This window comes from Oryzias latipes, chromosome 20, assembly GCF_002234675.1.
Source record: "Oryzias latipes chromosome 20, ASM223467v1".
NCBI classification, from domain to species: domain Eukaryota; kingdom Metazoa; phylum Chordata; class Actinopteri; order Beloniformes; family Adrianichthyidae; genus Oryzias; species Oryzias latipes.
The window spans coordinates 13,964,004-13,982,918 of record NC_019878.2 but is presented as its reverse complement, the minus strand read 5'-3'; positions in this window follow the sequence as shown (position 1 = coordinate 13,982,918).

The following is an 18,915-nucleotide window of genomic DNA, read 5'->3' as shown; positions in this document are numbered from 1 at the left end:
GAGGTCTCCCAAAAAAAGACTGTCATGATTGGTGCTGTACCAAAGTAACCTCTGTCGTAATGACAGGGAAACCAAGGAAGTGAAACCAGCCTTAATCCTGGCGTTACACTTGGAATCCTACCACAGCTCACCTCTCGAGGGGAGAGGTTCAGAAAGTTAAACCCGCTCTAACACTCATCTCGAGTTCATCCACGTTAATCCAGTTGTAATCTGGATCAGAACATGAGGGTTTACAACTAATGACAGCCAACTAGTTAGTTTTCAGTGGTTCACTCCAGCTTGGTTTAACCATGGATTAACTGGGTCTATCTAGGACTAAGACTGGATAGAGGGTAGAATGACTGAGAAACTTGCTCATGCAAAGAAAAAAAAGACAAAAGAGAAGAGTCATCAACAGGGATTCTCTTCTTTAGAGTAAAAAACTGAACCAGTTGTTGAACGGCACTAAACCACTGACTCAATGCGTACATTCTTGATTAAATGTTTGGGAACACATCAGTTAATAGCTGTATTAATTACCTTGTGGCTGTATAGCTCTGATCTAAGACACTTAGAACATTGTATGGTTTCTCTTGTCAAAAGCTCACAATTGTGCTACCACTCATGATTCATTTACAAACTATATCTGTTACTAGATTAAATACCTCATAATGAGGCTTAATGCAGACACTGTGGCTTTCTTGTGACCATAATTAGAAGCTTGTGCTTTGGGGAAAACAAACAACTCTCATTAAACATGATGGGAAACACATTTGACTCCACTGACCTGAGGAACCTCATTTGGCCTGTCAGTTAAGTGTTCATGGCAGCCACATGACAACCCAGATGACCCTTCCTCAATAATAACTTTATTGTCTGATATATTATCTAAAGCCTCTTTCTTTCCCCATCTGAATTCATGTTCAGATCCAATTACATGTGAAAGGTTAACAAACACAGAGGTCATTTTGTCTTGTTTAGTTCCCCAGATGACGTGATTGGAGATATATGTAAACTGACAACTTAAAAATAAAGTTTGTAAATTTTATGTCAGTTGTGTAAGTGCATCAGATATTTTTCAACTGTTGAGTGCGTTGGCACAGTGGATGTTTTTGTTCCTTGGGGTCCATTTTCGGACTGCATTTGAGTTTTATGACCTCCAACCCTTTTAAATTTACCCTGCCCTGTGTTTGGCTGAGCTCAGAGCTGTTCTGCTCCAGTCATCTGTGACACAGGGTGTTGGTTCCCATCCAACTTCTTTAGCTTTGTGAGTCTGAAACAACACGCTCCCAAAACGTCTAACCTGGCAACTTCCAAGTCAGAGTTCAACTGATCTAAAGATTTCACAAGAGATATTACCTGCTGGGGGGGGGGGGGGGGGGGGGGGGGCAAAGTTGAACAAAGAATCCTCTCTACTTCCTTTCTGTTCTCCCTTTTCAGTAACTGAAAAATATATAGAACTGCTCGTGTAGCTGCTGTTTCTCTTTATCCTTTTGGTCCTTTAGACGTTTGAAGCCTGTGACCTTTTTGCCTAACTGACAGTTTTCTTCCTCTTGCGCTCTGTCCGTGTGCTCTATGTGTCTGACCTCTTCCACCATTGCTGCACCCTAAGCAAAACACAACAGACCCTAAAAAATAGAAAAATAATACTTTATGCATACTATAAATATGCAAAAAAAAATAACAGAGACGAATTGGAATGAGGGCCAGCGGGGAAGATCTATGCACAGAGAATGCTCATTGTTGGATTTTTCTTCACTTAAACTCCCATGAAGCTTTTTCTACAAAATACCACACTTTTGTCTACTTTTTCCTACTTTGGTGAGGCTGCTGAGTTTTGGCAACAGTAAAATACTGCTATTTGGTTCTTGCACTTTCTTCAAGCAGATGTGTGCAAATGTGTGGGTGTAAAGTCAGGTATTGTTGGTTTAAAAAAAAAAAAAAGACCATAAAGGTGTGCACTCAACCCAACTTCAAAATAAAGAGGTAGAAAAGCAAAGACCAAAACAAGTTCAAACCACCTCTAGAAATACCTTGAAAGAAACAATGGCCCTAAGACAAATTCGAAACACAAAAAAGAGAAACATGCCTCTCAATTCAAGCTGTTTTTCTTGGAACAAAAAAGTTCTGATCCAAGCCAACACAACATAAAAACAGTTATTTTCTCAGGAAAATCTCAAACGACATTATTATTCCCAGCTATGTGTCACTCAAAATGATTTAAACAAGCCACCACACCTGTTTCTGTGCATCTCTGTTTTTATCCAGCTGTCTTTATGTCATATCTTAGCTGTTACCTTTCAAAAACATAAACTTTCATGAAATAAAAACAGAAAAAAATGATTACTAAAGTTGTCATTTGAGAATGTAGTCCCACTTGTGATTATTTAGACCAATATTTAGTTATTTTGCTTCCATCTTTTCTGTTTTTCACAAATGTATACATTAAGGAGTGGACCAGGTGATCTTTTTTTTTAAAGACAGAGTTAATCAGGTCCAAAACTGTACAGTTGGATAGCTCCAATATTGCTCGCCATTGTTGTTGCACCGGTTATGTTAGGTTGGGGGTGTGAGGGGCTGTAAGCTAGCAGGAGAGCATGTAAACAGCTGGTTGATAGTAAATGAGGGTAGGCGTACAGTACTCCACACTAAAAGTCCCACCCACAACTCAGAGGAGAAATTCTTATGACAGTGAGTTGCTGCTCTCCAGAAACTATGTCCTAGAAAATGACACAGATATTGGCTAAAAACAAAATAATCATAACAAAAAATACCACTACGATGATGATTAGAGTGGGACTTTAAATACATTTTTCTTGACCACATAAAAAGTGTAACAGCCTCCAGTCTAATTCAGTGTAAATGATATTGATATTCGTTCATTCATTCATATTAGACGTATTTATGTGCAAGTTGGGAAGGGCTGGTGCGTGCATCTACTCTTTCACATACAATATTGCATGGCAACTGTTTGATATTGCTCGTTTCCTAGGTGACCTCTCATAATTACCCACGTCAGCGGTTGTTTGTGTTTGTGTGTACATGTCTGTACATGCTTTTATGAAGATTTGATTTCTTGTCTTTTCCTGTTTTTCTGTGGCAATATTTTGGACTGCATAACTGTGTGTTAAGAGACTATAACCCTTTTCAGGATATTTACTTTTTTCAGTTCAGTAAAAATAACTACGTTTGTGTTTCAAGCCAACCTGGTCTCTGAGTTATCTGACGGATGCTAGAAATGTTTTTTTCTTTTTCTTTAATTTTTTTTTTTTTTTTTTTATGAATTTGTTTATTTGATACATTGACTGTTTAGTGAATGGCGTAAATGGTATATACTCATATAGCGCTTCACAACCTTCTTAGAAGGCCAACAGCACTTACTGATAGCACCAAACATTTTTAAAACTGTAGGATATATATCTAACACAAAAGTTCATCTCAAAAGCTTATCTCATATCAGAATAAATACGCCATTTACAGTCAACTGTGGCCAAACCTTCCTCTATTCCCCCTCCTCTTGTCTGTCCTTCATGATCTAGGGATTGTTTTGAGCAGACTCGAGGGCTCATTTGTAACTGTCCAGAGGAATTGATGAAGTTAACTTGGCTCTTTGACCTTTAACCTGTGGGTGTCAGCTGCCAGGCTTGCTGTATACACTAAACCTGAGATACAGCAAAGGGAAGAAGAAAACTTTGCAAATTTACAACCACACATTTAGTTAAATCTCATGTGGGTGTATAAACAACAAAGACACAGAGCCACACGGACACACACACACATACATTCTGTAATCTGGGTCAGGTTTACATTCTATACACATCAGATTAGTTAAAAGAAATATTATCAACATGCTCTATTTTCTTTCCCACATGATTGCCAACAAAAACATAGCCATCAACTATATGTAAAAGTACTGTCAACTGACCAGACCTTTCATTGCTTTGACAAAATTGCATATCACGCAACCAAACCAAGAGCAATAAATAAATAAATAAATAAAAACACAACAAAAAAATCACAGTGTTCCAGCCAAATATATATAAATAAAATCTTTCTTTGAGCATATGTGTGTGTGTGTGAATTCCCAATGTGAGCAAATGATAGGCAGGATAGATGCTGATAAACACCAGAGGATGTCGTGTCAAAACAGACAACTTGTCAAAACGACACACTAACTAGGTCAATCACAAAGTTTAAGCAGAAACTTTGGAGTGGAGCTTTGGTTTATGCATATCTGTGGATTGATGTCTGTGTGTGTGTGTGTGTGTGTGTGAGTGTGTGATAAGCTCCTCAACGAATCTGCGGGAGGGGACCTCCAATATCGAAGGTATTTTTAAATCAATGAGCTCTTAAGTGTATCTCAGTCTCAATGCGTTCACACATAACACGCACACACAACACTCGGCATACACAGGATCCCTACTGACAGGCTATGACAAGATAAAGAGACGGGGAAAAAAAGTACGGGGGGAGGGCAGGACGATGAGAAAATAATATTTGAACAGTAGAAAAAGGAGAATAGAAATCAGGAAGATCAAGATGAGCAAACTGGAGAGAAAATTTCAATCAACTATTAGCATTGTAATCATTGTCCTTAGAACCAATGTCTGTCTATGCCCAACAATGGAAGCTTAGGCACTGGACTCAATTCAGTGTTTACTTTGTGTGTCTTTATTTTTTTAGTTCTGTTTCATTTCATTCAGATAAATTCTGTTTTCTATTGTAAAATATCCTGTTAAAATTATTATTTTTTTAAAATATTTTTTGCATCAAAACCAAACCTAAGACCACACATCTTTAAAGCCTTCAAAAAGCCTGGGGCGGAAGTTTAGCTCAGGAGGTAGAGCAGGTTGTCCAAGAAGCGAAGGGTTGACGGATTGATCCCCGTTCTACCCAGCCATCCGTCTTCCCCGAGCGCGGCCAGTCTGCAGCTCACCGCTCCTCCCATGGGATGGGTCTAAATGCAGAGAATTTCCCCAATGAGGGATAGATAAAGTATCAATTATTATTATTATTAAAAACACTAAGGACTCTATGATAGAATACCGCTGCATGTAGGACACAAGTTAGTAAAGCAATGTTTTTTTTTTTTGACCAAATAATGCTGTCCATTTTAGTTAATAACCAACGGCTGCTGAACACAAACATTTAAGTAGGACAGGGTGGGAGAGCACATTAAAGATGACTTAGAACATGGTGACAGTATTTGTTCAGCTGCACTAATGTTAGGACATTTAGAGCTGCAGATAGAAATACTTGCCCCAAAGTACACGGTTTAATTTACATTCAAGAGGGTGCAGGCACACTCGCTCTCCTCTGAACACACCTACTGCTACCACAAGCCGCACAACGATGGAATAAAGTGTGCATGCAAAGCTGGAACTGTGTGTGGGTCCATGTGTGGGTGCATGAGAGAGACCTTGTAATAGATCAGAGAGAAACCAGCTTCGGCACAAAAAGCAGGGCCAGATGTGGAGCAGAAATCAGATCCCCGGACAAGTGTAATGGCCCATCTGTTGACTTTACCAATCAAAGCACAAAACACATAATCATGCACATACATGGACACACATGCATGCGTTTATTTATGTACAGATGTGCAGCACAGGTAATTGAAAACCTCATTTGTAAAGATCCATTTTGGTTACCATCATAGTTTAAAAACATATAGCACAAGTATTTGTGAGAATAAACTGCTTCAGTCCTGCAAACCATATATGAATTTAAATGCACTTTTTTTGAAGTGGATTATTAATTAAGAAAAAGTATTTTCATGATGGCCAGTTTGCTAAAATGAGATGTAATAATCTATGGTCTTTTATAAGTGCACTCTATGAACAAAAAGTATTGAAATAAAATCCTTATTAACAACTAACAAAATACCGACCTTAACCTTCCAGTATGAATGAATACTCTTGGAGTAGAGGTTCAGCAACTGAAAAGACTGAATATTTCTTGCTTCTTCCAGTATTAACAAATCTAAACCCTAGAAATGATTGTCCATTACAGTAATACGGTTACCTAATGTTTATTATTTAAAAAAAAAGTATTTTGAGCAAATTTACATTAACTTTAGTGGTTTTACTTACCGCACATACCAGGTTATATATCTACAAGCACACAAGGATACTCTTTGTTCAAAAGCTAAGTGCCTTCAATGATTCTGATAGTGTCCCTGTGGCTAACATTCAAGCACAAACTATGTTTATATAAATTTATAATTCAAACTCTGAATAAAAAATACAAGTACCTTGAGATGTTCCTGCTGCAGATGCTTCAGTTTTTCTCTAGACTGGTTCAGCTAGTCCTGAATCCTCTATCTTTACTCTGCTTGTTTTTAGACCAGTATTTTCCAGCACGTATTCCCTTATTTATAACTGCAAGAGGTGTCCATACATGAAAAGACTAAAAAGACAGCAGTTGTAGAAAGAAAAGTGGAGGTCAGACACATGGAGAAGATATAAATGACCAATAACATCTACATCAACAAGACAACTTGGAGGCCATGGCAGACTTTAAAGACGTTTGTTTTGACGTCGTCTCCATAGCAGTGAAAGAGAGCATCATAAAAGCTTTGTGTAAGGGTAGAGAATCCTACAGTTACTGCTTTAAGTCTTGACTATCAAGACATTAACTTTATAGGGGGGATTTTTTTAACTAAGTTGGGACAGTCAGGAATGTTTACCATCAGGCGACACAAAAATAGGCTTTTCTAAAAAGGTCAGCATTAAAAAAAAAGTCATGAGCTGTCTTCTAAAGAGTTGTGTATGTAAAAGCAAAGGTGAGAATAAAGAAGTCATGAGCTAAATAAATTCAAATTTTATAAACATTTTTTACTTTCTGTCCTTACATAGAAGTACATGCAAACTCTGCAACAACACAGGTCCTGTTTAATTTGTTAATGGGTAAATAACTAGCAATCAGGTGCACTTTCTGGCCACTTTTGAACCATCTTGGGCCCACCTGGCCTTGCTGACTGGGTGGAGAGAGGGAAGTCTGGTCATCTTTGCTTAGGCTGCTGCCCCTGCGGCCCGGTCCCAGATGAACGTAACAAGGTGGATGGATAGATGGAAGTTGTTAATCCAAATGAATCGACCTATACCTTTATAAAACTCTTTCAAATTTAAATAAATCAATAATTTCGATACTGGAAACTACTATTTGGATTGAGGCAAGGTAGGTTTTATTTTCCTACAACAGGGGTGTCAAACTCATCAGCATATAGTGGTTGTCCTCAAAGGGCCAAATATAAGTTATACATGTACCGTAACTACATGTAATGAAAAATAAATGTAACTACTCCTTAATGTTAATTAACTCATTATTTATTTATTATACATTTTTAAAGTGACAATTACAGTTGCATAGAAAACATGTTTGCTTGTCAGTCTAGCATAAATCCTTTTAAACTTTGTCTGTTTATTAATACCCACATAACTCCTTTAATGAAAGATCAAACTGTCCAAGTTAATAAAAAAATAATATAAAACTGAGCTAGAAAGAACATGTATTACACATGTAACATTTTTTCTGCATACACACATAAGACCTGCTAACATTGAATAATTAAAGCAACTACACATAAATAATATGTAATCAACGAAATAATTTTTTTATTTTAAGAAATTTGGCACCACATTTGACCCCCGGGCCTAGACTTTGACACACGTGCCCTACAACATAAAAAGACCAAGCACCATCACAGTGGAAAACACTGATTGCACCAAAAATGATCAAGCCATTATTACAGTCCAATGTGTGGAAACACTTTGAATTTTGCAAAGACACATGACCATATAGAGGGGTAGAATGTTCCGCTTGTATTATTTTGATGGGGAAAAACAACATTGGGCTGAACTTTATAAAACTAAAATGTGAATGGATTTGACAATAATTCTTGTTCGTACAAATATTTAATTTACACTTGATTATCCTGCAAGAAATACAAGGTATCTTGAAAACTTCACCTGAACTGTTCAGTACCCAGATATTTATCTCTGAGTCACACTGGTCGAATTTTTGGCTAAAGATGTCCTGAATTGATTTTAGGTTAGTGAATCGGTTCAAATTGGATCGTTCAAAATGAACCAATATTGACAATGAATCATGACAAATTATGAAATGAATCCAATTGTTGTTCAAATGAATTGTTACACCTCTAATTGAAATGCGTGTAAGGCTGCAGCCGACATGAATCCACAAACTAAGGGGTATCACAGGGTCGTAACAAGGAGATCCACATTATAAAGATCACATCTACCTGTAAATACCTCAATAAATAAGTAATTATGCTAGAAGAAGAAAGCTAAAGTCTTAAATATGAGACAACATTTGACAACTTTTTTCAGCTCAATTGTGTTTCATTTAGGTAGCTGACAGACATCCATGCTGCCATAACACCAGCAGTAGATGAAGGACTTAGTTTGGTAAAGGACACAGTAAATGAGTTAATTTAAGCCTAAGACACTACACTGCCACCTGCCACTCTAATAAACCTTGGAGGGGGTTACAGAAGCAGTAGAAGAAAAACAGATGCAGGCCAAGAATAATAAGTAAAGGAAAGAAAGGACAATGAAAGAAAGTTAAAGGCCATTCCGTTTATCATACGTATGATCCTTTAAAGTACACATTCATTACCACTAAAAAGAGTGAAGCTGGACAAGAGCAAAACAGAAAAAAAGGTGTAAAAAACATTATAAGAAAAAAGGAATAGTCATATATTAGGAAATTGCAAAATAAATAAACACAGTCTCTGTCTAAGTTGTCTCAGCTTGAATAGTTTGGTGATATTCACAGAAAGATGGACAGAACAGTGTACCCTCTGTGGTGCTAAGATGGTAACAATGAGTTATTAAAAATGGAGAGAAGGCAGGAGAGGGAGGTTGCAGGAGGAGGGGAAGGATAGATGATTAACTGTGAGGGAAGTAAAAAATGAGGAGAATTCCCTATTGTACCACACTGGATTTGATTTAGAGAACACTACCCAATTCTGTTCCTTATTTAAGAACTCCCAGCCAGCCATTGTGTGTTCATGTGTGATAAAGAGCATGTGGGCTTCTATTTTGCAGTGTGGCCAGCCTTTCATTATACGTTGCCCAGCACTGGGCCCTCTATTGAGTGTGCATCTTCTTCACAACTAATTTTTGTCATCAAGGAGTCTTGTGAGGCTCTATAGCTTGTATACATGGCTATAAATAATTAATATTGGGGTAAATTAATCTGTAATGTAAGGGAAAAAAAGCATAGATAGGAATATAATGTAAAGGTGTTGATCCTTCATTCATGTTTTGGTTTGTTTGTTTGGTTTAGGTTTTCTGCTGCCACTGTCGATTGTAAGTTTGGCACATAGTCTTGTTACAGATCTAAAGACAATTCTAAACATAAAAAGTCTGCCAGCAAGAATCATTACATCTTAAATATATTCTCTCTCTCCGCTGACAAAAGATAATAATAAGACACTAACAAGTTAAGAGAGGACAAGTCTAACAATAAAAATCCATCTTGGTTTTTTATACAATACAATTTCTCCAATTTAATTTACTATAACAACTTAACAACTATAAATAAAATAAGAAAGAATCTTTGAGTCAGATTGTGTTATAGAACTATGGTATTCATTTTAAAAGAGGAGTGTCCATTCATATTGTTCTAGTATGCCTTAGAATTCATTAAACATGTCTTTCCAAAAAGATCCAGAGTCTTACCAAATAGAGCTGGCAGACATGCTGGAAGTAACTTCAAATAAAAGGCTTTTTAGTGTCTTCCAACATTTACAGGTACATTATTCTCCAGCTCTTTTCTTCAGAAATATGTTCAGTCTTCTTGATTGACCTTCACTATGTCACTGAATTAAAACATTCATAACCATAACAATAAAAGAGAAAAAAAAACGTGCCTTGCCATTGAAGGAAATAATTGTATGCCTAATTTAAATGTCAATCCATTTTGATTTAAGTTGAGTTCAGTTTATTTAAGTCAAGCCAATTTAAAGTAAAAATAATCAATTATTCGAATTAATCAATAAAATAACTTATATAAGGACAGAAGGAAAAGCAGTATAGTAATCAGGATGTCTTGTTCTTACATCTTGTACAGTTATTCTTCTAAAGTATGACAAAAACAATGTAAAAACAATAAAACAACTGGCTGGTGATAAAAATCATGAAAACTAAGAGATCTTTTCATTTTACTTGACAAGGATCTAACTGCTAAAGAAAGGGAGACTGAGGAATGAGTGCAGAGTATTGCCCATTGTCCTGTAGACCTTAAGAAATAACCTTCTTTGCACAATTTACTCCAAATAGAGAGATAGGCTGTTTTTTTATTATTATTCTAACCACTCAGTCTTTTATTCCACTTTCCATTTACTCCTTTTCTCTCAATATGAACATTGTACTTGGCCTAATTTTGGGTCTATTAATATAAAGAGTCATCTTTTCAGTCTATGTTTAACCCTTCAACACCTGAACTGTCGCAGACGACACCTAAATTCCACACACTCCGACATATTTTAAATCTTTAATAATTACCGTGAATCAACTGACTTTGATGCAGAGAAAATAGGCTTGTCATGTGGGCTTTGCACCAATATGTAACACTTTAGGAACGCAATTGAATTTACGTTATATGTCAACACTTGAAGAGTTAAGGTAGTCGAGTTGGTAGTTAAGACTGACTGGTCCTTCAAGAAAAAATAAAAGTGGCCAATATATAATTTTCTTAAAAAGCCAAAAAACTTTGAAGCTCCAAAAAAAGAGTCATGGGAAAATCTAAAAACAAACATAGATTTGGCATTTTCTGAGTTTTTTATACAATGAACAGAATGAATTAGATTTAAGTGATGGAAAAAAAAATAAGTGCACCAGGAAGTTGATTTAGATTCACCCAAGGCTTATGCAACGCTTCCTAAAAGAGTAAATGTTAGGTCTGATCTTAGAAGTTTAATTTCTTTTCCAGTTTCTTTAATGTACGCTAACTGGAAGTTCTTTCCAGAAGGAGGGAGCTCAGTTTATAAGGGTGTTGAAGAATGTTTTTGTAATTTAAACTTGTGCAGTTTCTGTGTAGTGACGTGGTCTACACCAATCTTTTTTTTAATGTCATAGACCACCTATGTAAAGCACTACATTTTACAGACGTTGGGGAAAGTTTCTGTACTTAGCTTGCACATATTGCACAAGTACCTTATGTGTCTGCCTGTAAGTCTCATGGATTACTGACAGCATCTTGAGTTCTAACAACTTTTGCAGCATTGGTAGTTTGCCCAACACTTTTTTGCTTGTTTTGACACATTTTTAGCATGACTGCGTTTGACCCATAAGATCACTATTGTCTATTTTATGGCCCAGTACTAATGACACACAGACCACCACTAGTTTGTGGCCAACCGGTTGGAGACCCATGGTCTACAGCATGAATAGAACACATTTTTGACAAGAGTGGTCAAAATGTTGTACTTCTTTGATGTTTTACTGTTAAAATAAAATTCTCTTCAACTACTTTCCATTCATCTCTGCCATCTGTACTTGCAGTTACAGGTCACACCTAGCGACTTTTCCATTGCAGCAACAGTTCAGGGTCCAGCCTGGACAGAATGCCATTCATAAGATTAATAAACACAATCTTGGTAAAAGCTTATGCTTTCGACCATCATGTGCCAGTTCAAACTTTATTCAGTTTATTTATTCAATGAAAGCAATGAACAGTTTCAACAACAAGATTTTAAATCACTTGTAACAAGTTTTTAATATCAATGTATGGTTTCTCATTCTTTATTATTCTCTGTGTTAATAGCAGTGTGGGAAATCTGACAAACTTCTAAAAAAGTGAAACACCTACTAAATAGGCAACGGTTCCTAAATTTAGCTCCTAGACATTCAACTAAAACTCAAAGAAAATAACCAGTCAACCACAAAACCACAGGTTAATAGAGCCAGTATATAATGAAAGAATATTAATGGGAATGTTCTCCTTGTTGATGTGTTTTTAAGTTTATTCAACATCAAGTTTGCAGTGTAGATGTTTTTTTGCATGTTTGGCAAGTATAGTGCATGAATTGTGATCAGATTCCTCCATCCAACCATCTCCTTTTGCTTATTCAGGGCAGGGCTGTGGGGGAAGCAGTCCAAGCAGAGATGCCCAGAACTTCCTTTCCACATAAAACTTCCTGCAGTTATACTTCCAAGTACCACAAGACACTCCCGGCCAGCCAAGAAAGGTAGTTCCTTCATTGCATCCCAGATCTTCACTGGGCCTATTCTCAATGGGACATCGCCAGAAAACCTCCCTAGACAGTCATCACAGAGGGATGCCCAAGGCCACCTCAACTAGCTTCTCTTTAGGCAGAGGAGCAGTGGCTCTATTCCTTGCTCCTCTTAAGTGACGAAGCTCCTTAGCCTACCTCTAAGGGAGCCAGCCACCCTTATTTAAGCTGCTTGTGTCAGAGATCTTATCTTTCAGTCATGATTCAAAGCTTCTGGCCATGGATCAAGGCAAGTACCATTAAATGTAGTCTCACTAATGCACATATAGGGTCCGTCACATGGAGGTTTGTTAAGGACTAACAAAAGGCACTGTGTACTGATTCACATAATTTTTTAAAGCATTTTTTTTAACCCTTATGCTATCCTAGGCACTTTAACGTTGGGAGTTGGGTCATCTAGACCCACTAGACAGTGAGTTGAACCTTTACTCTTCAATGATTTGTGAACCTCATTGGTGTCCATGGATTACATTAAATCTTTCCGACTTTATCCACCTTTGTCATGGTAGGGAGAACACGTCAATGTAAGGGTGGGGTCATCTAAGATAGCACCATGGTTACAGCAGATTTCAGATGTAATTTAATGATTAAAAGAAAATAACACGTCTTGTGCCCCACTAGTGGTTTCTTTTTACATTTAAGTCACCAGTGTCAACTTGTGCTAAAACGACTTTGTACTTTGGATCTCTTCTAAATTGTCTGACAATATTTGAATGTAGATGCTGTGGTTGAGACCTGATCACACAACTCCTTTAATTAACCAGTTTATCAAAGAACCTGGTGTCACTGCAAGTTCAAGACAATATTTTATTTAAGTAAAAAAAATGTAACATTGCTAATGTATAGCAACGATTACCCACAATGGACGCGTTCTGCTGCAATACTGAATTAAAATACTCTTTTTTATAGAAATTCAACAAGTTTTAGTGGGACTATTGGGAAATAAAATAAGTTTTCACAAAACCAAGACAGAAACGTGTGATTTTAAGTACTTTAGCATAAAGTTTATCATATTATACAGGTTGGCAGAAGTTTATCTCCTTTATGTTAATCACACTATAGTGCAAGAGGGATTTTAAATGAAACATTAATGTAACGTTGGAGAGCACGTCTTCACCAACTTTTAAAAATTATCACTGTTAATTCAAAATAGAATTAAAGTTAATTGGACATCTTGAAGTCAATTTTCTTCCTTTTATATCTATTTTCCATTCCTACCTCATCTTATTCAGTGTTTCTAACATCAAGTTTAACTACACCCGACCCAGATATATTTCTAAGTTACTTTTAATGGCACAAACTCCCCTTTTTAATGAATAAAAAACTTTTACTGAATAATAAGGAAGAAAAAAGCTAATTCCACTATATCTGAGGTGTACAAATAAAATATTATTCAGTGTTAGTAAAATAAATCCTACTTTGAATCCAGGAGGATAATATATGCATAGAACGTAACCTTTGATCAGTTTACTACTTTGTGATATACTGAGTTTTCCATAAATGGGAGCTTCCAGTAAAACACGTGAGTAATTGAAGTTCATCCATCTACTTTATGAGCGCTGTAATGATTTTGTAGTTCAATATTTAAAATGATCAAGTCACAATTCTCAATGCATATAGTTAAAAGTGTGAGGATCTATGACTTTGACTGTTTTTTTTTTTTTTGCTTAGTTTCTTTCTTCTTCAGCCCCACCTACCTTCATGCTTATGTTTCCAAGTCCTTTTCTTATCTGGTTTTACTTTATAAGAAATTCAGCTGCTACTTGTTAATCGTTTTATCTCTTCTTATCTATGTGAATGACACCATCATTTCATTTTCCCAAATCCCCTTTTTGTTTCCTGTCTATGCTGGTTTTCAATCGTGTTGCTTTTTGCTTCGCAAATTACATGTTTTCAGGTAGACAAGCGTGTTACATACTTTGTCTGATTTCCTACATTTTTGACATCCACAACATTCCACTTCCACAAATCCAAAAGTAAGAAAAAGTATATTTGTCTTTTTCTCTAAAAGATGTAGATCATGACATAAATCGCAGCATAAACATTTCTAGAAACGAAAGCTATAGTTTGTATGTATTTACTGTTATGTGTAGAATGCTATGTTGACATTTATTTAATGCCACCCTTTTAATTCAGTCTATTTCACTGTTGTGCTCAAAATCAACGTCTCAATCAAAATCCACAAGCAGAGATCAAGAGTTTTAACAACTTAGTTTTGCTGAAGTATATATTGTATTTTCTGCATTACAAGTCACTCTGGAGTATACGCCGCTGCAGCCTAAAATGGATAATAAAGTAGAAAAAAACCTTTGAATATCTTGCCAACTTTAAAGAACTGTTTTTGTGCGCCCCCTGCTCAAATTACTGCCCTGTTTCTGCTGCATTTTACAGCAATAACATATGTTGATACGTTCATGATATGCAGACTTCTAGTAGAGTTTTTATCTGTATTAATAAGCTTGAAATTTGTAGCACTGATAATAATGATAAATAAATGTCCAGTCCCAGATCCGCATGCAACATCCAATTCTGATAGAGTCTCGATTTCCAATCACTCAATTGGGCCGGGACATCTCTACTCCCAGAGAAACTGTGTGACTTGTGCTCTAAAAAATACTGCATACATTATGGCATCTTTTGTCTTGTTTCCAAATTGGCCACAATAGGAGATTGCTAAAATCATGAGGTCCATAAAAGACTTTTTCCTCAGCGGCAAAGGAACCTTAGCTAGATATAGAGATTAAAAAAAGCAATATTTGTGGGTTTTTTTCTTTAAATAAGTGCTTAAGTATTCAACTTTCATATTAATGGTGCTCCTATTGAGGAAGAAACCTCAATCTGATCAAGTGTCATTACTTTAGCAATCAAAGTTCCACCCTTGAGGTTCTCCTCTTTACTTCTGCCCCCCACCTCATCCTTTCATTCCACTCCAACCTTGTAGCCATCATATGTTTTTGCCACCAAGGCAGAGTAGAAGAAAAAAAGGGAGAGCGCCTTGTGCAAATCCTTGATTGGCCAAAGTCTATCCTGCTTCTGGGATTAAGAATAAAAATGGAACATTTGAGGACAAAGGAAGGGGGAATGAGATGGGAGGAAACAGTGAGAAGGAGAGCTAGTGTGTCAAAGAGAGATGTGAGTTGAAGAGTTATGGGGACAGAAGGAGACGGCGAGAAAGTGAGAGGGTGGCTAATATAATTGAATTAAAAAGATGGAGCGGGGCCATTTCTAAGCAGGTGGGAGTGTGGAGTGAGAAAAAGCGGGTGAGATATTAACTTCTAATAAAAGAGAGATTAGAAAATGGCTATCAGGACTGCTCTGTCTTTACCTGTGGGAACGACGGCCCCCACATAACCTTTCAATGCAATATGCGCACAGATATTGGCCACCGTGCACAAACCATACCATGCACAAAGACATAAAAACACACACATGCGTGCACGTGCCGGTGTCTCTGTGTAAAAGAAGACACGTGAACAATAAATGCAGGAGAATATGGCATTTAAGCATGCACCCCCCCACAAAAAACAACCACTTCTCCTTCAATGATCCAACAGGCAGCAGTCATCAGATAATGAAGATGCAGCTCTTTGGGAAGCTGCAGCCATACAGACAATTAATTAACTAATTGGTCTAATGAGCTTGTTAATGCCATGCTTTTCTTTGGCAGCCCGTGTGAATACATTAACAAGACTAATTCAATTAAACAGGTGCAGCAATCACAGCTGCGTCTCTCGTGAGCAGATGCTCACAAATCCTACAGGTGTTGTGTAGACTCCGTTTGACTCTGATGCCTTTCTCAGACAAACCTTGGCATTCGATCAAAAGTCTAATAATATGTAGATCAAGTGGTGTGTGCTTGTCTATTTGTGTGCTTCCAGTGCTCGTGCCTCAATGGGCCAATGTGCCTTTGAATCAGAAGTACAGCTCACTAAGCTCTACCAGCATTAGTAATCTGTATAATTGAAGGGGTATAAAATAAGTGGGTGGAAAACTAATTGAGGTGTTATAATAGCACAGTTAAATTAGCAAACAGGCTCTTGGGGGGTGGGGGGTGGGGGTTCAGCCAGTAATGTTAGCCAAGGATTCACAGTTTGATTCAGCTAAAATGTTTTCAATATGAGGAGCGATTTTGTCTTAAAAGTGTTACAGCTTTCTTCTGTTGAAGCTATTGATCTGAGGTTTTCATAGCTTCAATTCACAGACACTTAATGGATAAGCAGCAGGGATACATGAGTCGTTTAATGAATAATATTGTAAAGAGAGAACTGTTGTATGCTTTGTAAGTTTTTCAAAAATGTTACACGTTAAAATAATTATCAAGAAATGTTTTTCTCTTCATAACTCTCCTTAAGCCTTACAGTCACAACTGCCCTTATGGCTAGATATGGGTTGTATAGGCAAAAAACTGGCAAACCTGTACAGATAAGGTGTTTGACCGCTGTTTGGTGAGCCTGTGAATGGGCGGAAATGTTCATGCACATTTTTTTTCTATCAGCATGCTGTGAGCGACAGTTCGTAGTAAACACTTATACAACATGCAAGAGTAAGTAGTGGTGAGATAGGTGATACACAGGTTTGTCGTACAAATTTTTATTTTTTTTTTCTACCCACCAAGATCCAACGGATCGCACAAGGGGCCTATAAGTGCTGTTCTTTCCTTGCATGCAGTCTGACTGTAAATGAGGAAAATTTGTGTGGACATACAACTGGCGTCCTACGGGTACTTACACTTTGTATCTTACGTGCACAACCCACTGTGTGTCGCGTTATCAAGAGGTTAGTAAGGGGCCAGTACTTGCACCTCATTGATGGCTGCGTGGTAAGGGCTTCACCGTACGTCATAAATATGTCTAACTTACAAATACTTCACGATACACTTACCACACGCACAATAACTGCACGTTATATATTTTTAAACAATGTCCTTGATGTGGCCGTATGAGCTTCAAAGGAACTGCAGGAGACACCTGTGCTCCCCTTAAGATTTGGCCGCCGCTCCTCTCTACAACCCTTCACGGGCCCGGACAACCCAAAAACTCGAAACACCCGTACGGGTCAACCCATGTGACTGTAACTTTACAAGCTTTAAAAGACAGCTTGATGTTTTTCAATATTGTCATTGGAATGTCAAATTTCCAGAAGCTCCAATAGAGACCCTCTGCTCCTTCACTGGCAGCTGAAAAGTCGAGGTTATTGGTCACCTAAACTGATGACCCCGCTGATTAATTTTCTTCATCTTCCTCTCAACTCCTCCCCCCATCCATAGGTCTGCTTTCTCTCCATCCCCCAGCCCCTTCAGCCACTGCTGAATATTAAATCAGTGCCCCCCTCCACTTTTTTTAATTTCCAGATAACCACTGTTCATTTTTCTCCGTGTGTCATATAACCATGGCATGGTGTCGCAGCCTATATATTAGGGAAGGCTTAAGTGAGTTATTATCACCGTTTTTTTCACCATTTATTACGTGTGTGTCCTACTGAAATGTAAACATGGCTAAATCATTACCTGAATATGTAATGTATGCATGGAGTATATCCGTTTTACAACATCAAATTAGTGTTTCTAGATACACTCCCTGCAAAAAAAAATAAAAATAAAATAAAAGTATTTTCAATTTTCTGAATTGATTTTCTTTTAGCCAACAAGGCTGTATGGATACCCACATAAATGTGTTCACGTTTAGCGAGACAATAGTTAGAAGGTAATCTTTAGGTATTATTTTTTACTGAATCTTCCAGTGATTTAGATTGTTGCAACTGCAGTACCACTGGAAAACATGGCTGCTGTGTACAGATAAAGCCAGGAGGTGCTAAAAGAGGACGAGAAAAACATGGATTATGTGTACATTATATACTGTCAACTGCAAATCAAACCTTTTTTAGTCTATATAATCCTATAAGTCATATCTAAAATCCCTTATCCTTCCATTCAAACCTGGTTTGCTGGTTTGCCTTTAACAATCAACAACACACCTCAAAAAACCAAGAAGACTAGACAGATTTCCATGTACTGGATGCACACCACTAACCTTTTTCTTTCAGCTTGAGTACATTTATATTTACACTTGCATCTTCAACCAACCTTCCTTCACTAAGCTTTGTTCTCATCTTCCAATACCTGCTGCTCTGAGGTTTAAAACATTTCTTCACCGGCACTGCAGTATGCTTCCCTATCATCATATTACTTCACATCACCTTGCTTGCATAGCCTAGAACCTCGCCCCGGAAAGTAGAGGGTGGAAAGTGGGAAGTGATTTAAAAAAATGAGGGCAATAAAAAAAAAAAAAAACAGGGATGAATGGAGAGATGTGATATAAGGTAATATGCTAACCCAATCAACAGCCTGCTGTTTGCCGACAGTATAATCAAAATATCGGCCTAATGTCATTACAGCCATATGAGAAATAATATTGCGTGAAATGATACTGGTGCGTGTGTGCATGCGTGCTGCACACATGAACAGGCTCATGCGTCCAGATGTAGGTGTCATCTACTACCTCTCATAAATACAAAACACGGTACAAAATCTTAGATACAATTATGTCTTCCTTTTACTTATTTATGAAATGAGTTGTAAAAACCATTGATTGTTGTTTACTTTATGTAATAAGTCACAATTATTCTAATATATTAAGAAAATATATAAATTTATTTCTTATTCACACAATGTGGTGCAT